A 6,178-nucleotide genomic window follows, 5' to 3' on the forward strand; every position below is an offset into this window, starting at 1 on the left:
ACAAGAAGCTTGATCCCATTCAAGTTCAATTTTTTGGCAAAAATACTTCATAGGGGGTTTGTGTTCTTCTATCAGAAGGCACATAATGTCTGGATTTTTCTTTTTGTGATGTAAGCAACCTATTGATCATCATTACCTAGATCTATTAATTCAATAGGAGTTGCAAAATAGTAATATTCTATAATCTGTAATTCCTTCATTTATAAATTGGATTATTCCTATAAAAAGAAACTGACCAACAACTATTGGGCTACCCTGGGGAATGGTTCATTCCCTAGGATACTCCAAAGGTGACCAGTGAGGTTTTTGATTATTTAGTTGTTTGTTTGCTAAGTATCATTGAGTTCATGCATTTAAACTGTTTAATGTGTTTCAAATTTATTACAGTGAGTATGGTTATTGATGTTCAAATTGTCCCACCTTTGACCTTTATAGGTTGTTCCTATAAAGTCTTTATAGGTTGGTTCCTGAGCCCTTTAACATAACTGGTTATCTTTGATACTTCTTTGTTTCCTTAAATGATAAAGTGTACCAGGTTCATCTTGCACACTTCCTGTCCCAGACCTGGATTTAACCATTTCTTCAAGGACCCCTGGTTCCTTTTAGTGGGAGCTGGTATTTAGAGACCACAATCTGAGTACTAGGGAGTGTGAACTCCACCCAAAAGGCTAACCATTTAAAAAGTTTTAATTTACTTTTCCATTTTTTTAATATAAGGAAATGTGTGCATATATATTCATATTCCCCCCACCCTTTTTCCAACAAACTGTAGCATACTATATATACACGTCTCACCACTTCTCCCATATAAAAATATATCCTGGGGCACCTGGGTGGCTCATTCGGTTAAGTGTCCAACTGAGATAGATAGATAGATAGGTAGTAGACAGATGATAGATAGATAGATTAGATAGATAGATAGATAGATAGATAGATAGATAGATAGATAATAGATATCTCCTGGAGATCACAAAGATAGTTCTCTTTCTTCTTTCTACAGTTGCATATACTCCATTGTTTGGAGTTACTATGATGCATTCAACTAGTCCTTTAATGATAGACATTTGGTTTGTTTCTAAAAGAGGGCAAGAAAGGAGAGAAAAAGAAACAAATTTGGTGAGACAAGTAGAAAACAAACAGCAAGAAGGTAGATTTAAACCCAAACACATCTATAATTACATCAATATATAAATGGAATAAATACTTCAAGTCAAAGTCAAAGATTGTCAGGCTGGAATTTTTTTTATTTTTATTTTTTAATTTTTTTTTAAAGATTTTTTATTTATTTATTTGACAGAGAGGGAGAAGCAGGCTTCCCGCGGAGCAGGGAGCCCGATGCAGGGCTCGATCCCAGGACCTTGGGACCATGACCTGAGCTGAAGGCAGACACTTAAAGACTGAGCCACCCAGGTGCCCCTGGAATTTTTTTTAATTATTCTGGGTGGTTTTTTTTAAGATTTTATTTATTTATTTAGCAGAGAGAGACAGCGAGAGAGGGAACACAAGCAGGGGGAGTGGGAGAGGGAGAAGCAGGCTTCCCGCGGAGCAGGGAGCCCGATGCGGGGCTCGATCCCAGGACTCTGGGATCATGACCTGAGCCGAAAGCAGACGCTTAATGACTGAGTCACCCAGGCATCCCTAAATTATTCTGTTTTCAAGAGATACACTTTAAAATAAGGACATAGGGGTGCCTGGCTGGCTCAGTTGGTAGACCATGCGACTCTTGATCTCAGGGATCTTTAGTTCAAGTCCCATGCTGGGCGTAGAGCTTACTTCATAAAAAATAAACCAAATAAAATAAAAAATACGGACACAAAAAGTAGAAAATAAAAGTATAGAAAAAGATATACCATGCAAACACTAATAAAAAGAAAGTTGATGTTACTGTATTAATATCAGACGAAAGAGATTTTAGGGCAGGAAGTATTACTAGAAATGAAGAGCAATATTTCATAATGATATAAGGGTTAGTTTACCAGAAAGATATAAAAATTTTGAATTTGAAATAAGGTTAACATAACCTCCAGATATATAAAGCAAAAACTCAAAACTGAAAAGAGAAACAAATTCTCAATCATAATGTGTCAAAACATAGGTCTCTAAGGAGCTAGTAAAATAAGGGGATAAAAAATCACTAATAATATAGACAATTTAAAGAATATGATTATACTATTCCTACAACTGCATAATTTGCAATTTCATTTAAACCCTTGTATACTGTTTGAATTTTTACTTCCATAGAAATGTATTTCTTTTATAAAAACAAAAGCTTTGAACAAACACATATAAATTACTCTATTATCAAAAGTACAAAATTATTAACTTTTTTTTGTTTGTTTTTTTAAGATTTTATTTATTTGACAGAGAGAAAGACAGCCAGAGAGGGAACACAAGCAGGGGGAGTGGGAGAGGGAGAAGCAGGCTTCCCACGGAGCAGGGAGCCCGATGCAGGGCTCGATCCCAGGACTCCGGGATCATGACCTGAGCCGAAGGCAGACGCTTAACGGCTGAGCCACCCAGGTGCCCCCAAAATTATTAACTTTTAACGCTCCTTTCAGTGAAATAAGGAATTCAGTATTTCCCCCCCACCTCACAACTTCTCACCCCTGTTCAGCTCCCCCAGCCTTCACTGTTCTAATCTGAGAGAGAAAACCTACCCTTTTCTTCCCCCAACATTTAAAAAAAAATCTTTAAGTAATCTCTACACCCAACGTGGGGCTTGAACTCACGACCCTAAGAGTCACATGCTCTACCAACTGAGCCAGCCAGATGCCTCATCCCCCAACATTTTTTTTTTTAGATTTTATTTATTTATTCGACAGAGAGAGAGCACAAGTAGGCAGAGTGGCAGGCAGAGGGAGAGGGAGAAGCAGGCTCTCCGCCGAGCAGGGAGCCGGACGTGGGGCTCGATTCCAGGACCCCAGGATCATGACCCGAGCCGAAGGCAGCCGCTTAACCGACTGAGCCACCCAGGCGCCTCTCCCCAACATTTTTTTAAAGATTTTATTTATTTATTTATTTGAGAGAGAGCGCGCGTGAGCAGGGGTAGGGACAGAGGGGAAGGGAGAGGGAGAGGGAAAGAATCTCAAGCAGACTCTGCCCACTGAGTACAGAGCCCCATGCAGGGCTCAATCTCAGGACCCTGAGATCATGACCTGAGCCGAAACCAAGAGTCTGACCCTTAACCAACTAATCCACCCAGGCGCTCCTCCCCCAACATTTTTTAAAGTTATGTTCTCTCTTGCATTTTTTAAGAGTTCGGAGCCCTATGTGGGGCTCCATCTCACGACCCTGAGATCATGACCTGAGCCAAAACCAAGAGTCCGATGCTCAACCTACTGAGCCACCCAAGCGCCCCAGGGTGGAAACATTTTTAACCAATCATTCCTCACCTAAGAGAAAAAGCATAGCTTTAAGTCTGTAAAAAAAAAAATTTTTTTTTTTTTTTACCAAGTATAGGACCTTCTGGGAAAACGTCTCTAACTTTAAAAAGTCAAAGCAAATAAAAATCAGCAGCGCTCAGAAGGAGTGGCTGTGTTCAGGTCTCTGACACTGCGTGGGTGAAGAGCTGACGTACTGATGATGTCTGCTGCCACATTGTAAAAGAGAATAAGGAATACAGTTGATTTGATTATTGATTTGGAAATTCAATTCAGCCTCATTTCCAAGGTTTGTGAATAGCACTTCCCCTGGAACGGCCCAGCCCCAGAATGGAGCACCTTCACACTTCTTATGGTGGCCATTCATCTCCTGCCCTCGGTGCCCTGGTGACCGGCCGGTCCACAGTGGCCTGCTGTCAGCCGGAATGTCATTGCTCAGGCTGGCCTCTTGGCCGGAGGCAACACTACGAAGTTAAGTACAAATGGTGTCTGTGGTATTGGGAGAAAATTAGAAATACTTGGGCTTCATAGAGTTCCTAAAACCCTTGTAATTTCCTAAGGGTTAAGAGCCATGGGCGCATCCTTTGTTATAATATTTGCATTTTCTGAGCTGTAAAGGGGAAAAGAGGGTCTTTTGTTATTCATAATAACCCCAGGGTTTTTGTTAATGAGGTGACTTTTGGAAAGCCCCTAAGGAAGGGGGACGCTGGTTTCCAGAAGAACCAATCATGTGATTAGAGGGTTGGCATTTTCAGCTTCACCCCCAGACCTCTGGGGAGGAGAGAGGCACTGGAAGTTGACTTAATCACCAATGGCCGATGATTGAGTCAATCCTGTGAAGCCTCCATAAAAACCCTAAACAACAGGGGTTCAGAGATCCCCAACACTGACGTGCTGGGAGGGTGCCTGCCCAGAGAGGGCATGGAAGCTCTGTGCCCCATCTCCATACCTTGCCCCCTGCATCTATGTCTTCCATTTGGTTGTTCCTGAGTTATATTCTTCATAATAAACCAGAAAACATAAGTAAACATTTCCCTGAGTTTCTGTGAGCTGTTCTAGCAAATTATCAAATCCTATGATTGTAATGGACGTGGAAAATACTTGCATTCATATTTTATTCAACATAAGAAAATCTACTCTGCAGAAAAATCTTGTCAGTGCAAAATATGCAGAAATCTTTCAAGCAAAAGACACACCTTATTCTGCATCACAGGATTCCAACAAGCAAGGATCCTTTGAATATAAGGGATGAGGGAATGCTTTTAGCCAAAGCTCATCTCTCATGCATTATCAGAGAATTCATAGTGGGGTGTATGATCCTAAAACAAGCGTAAGAATTGTGGGAATGGGGGCTCCTGGGTGGCTCAATTAGTTAAGTGTCTAGCTCTTGATTTTGACTCGGGTTGTGATCTCAGGGTTGGGCTCTGTGCTCAGCGGGGAGTCTGCTTGAGATTCTCTCTCTCCTTCTCCCTCTGCCCCACCCCCTGCTCTCTCTCAAATAAATAAAATCTTAAAAAAAAAAAAAAAAAGAATTGAGGGAATGCGTCAACCCTAGATCACCCCTTACACTGACAGAGAATTTATATGGAGAGAGGCTGTGTACTAAATACAGGGGATTGTCTAAAAGATCATCTCTTACTTTCCATCAGAGAAACCAAACTAGGGGAAAACTCTGAATACCATGAATGTAGGATGTCTCTCCATGTTTACAAAATCCTATTTGAACACTAGGAAATTTACAATGGGGAAAACCTTATGAATGCATTACATGTGAGACAACCTTCCCTTAGAGCATTGAATTTATTCTATGTTTGAGTGCTCACACCAGAGAGAGCCCTTATAAATGTAATAACTGTGAAAAGCCTTAATCATAGCTCTTCCCTTATTGCCATCAGAGGAGTCCTATTATGGGAGGACAACCCTGTAGATGTCCTGAATGTGGGACAGTTGTCAAGGTAGACATCTTATTAAAGATCAGATCAGAGAGGGTGCAGCCACTGTAGAAACAGTATGGAGTTTCTCAAAAAATTAAAAATGGAAATACCATATGACCCAGTAATTGCATTACTGGGGATTTACTGAAAGAAAATGAAAACACTAATCTAAAAAGATACACGCACCCCTATGTTTATTATAGCATTATTTACAATAACCAAGATATGGAAGCAACCCAGGTGTCCATCCATAGAGGAATGGGTAGAGGCACCTGGGTGGCTCAGTTGGTTAAGCGTCTGATTCTTGATTTCAGCTCAGGTCATGATCTCAGGGATCGAGCCCCAAATTGGGCTCCTTGCTTAGCAGGGAGTCTGCTTGAGATTCTCTCTCTCCCTCTGCCCCTTCCCCACCCTGCCCCCACTTGAACACACACACTCTCTCAAATAAATAAAGGATAAAATCTTTTTAAAAAGTAGAGGAATGGGGGCGCCTGGGTGGCTCAGTCTGCCTTTGGCTCAGGTCATGATCCCGGGGTCCTGGGACTGAGCCCCACGGCAGGCTCCCTGCTCCGCTGGGAGCCTTCTTCTCCCTCCCTCTCTCCCTACTTGTGCTCGCTCATGGTCTCTCTGTCAAATAAATGAAGAAAATCTTTAAAAAAAAAAAAATTAGAGGAATGGATGAAGATGTGATATGTGCGTGTGTGTACGCGGGTGCACGTATTGGAATATTACTCAACCATGAAAAAGCACGAAATCTTGCCATTTGCAACAACTTAGATGGACCTAGAAGGTATTATGCTAAGTGAAATAAGACTGACAGAGAAAGACGAATACCATAGGATTTCACTTATATGTGGAATCAAC

Source organism: Halichoerus grypus, chromosome 2 (genome assembly GCF_964656455.1).
Source record: "Halichoerus grypus chromosome 2, mHalGry1.hap1.1, whole genome shotgun sequence".
NCBI classification, from domain to species: domain Eukaryota; kingdom Metazoa; phylum Chordata; class Mammalia; order Carnivora; family Phocidae; genus Halichoerus; species Halichoerus grypus.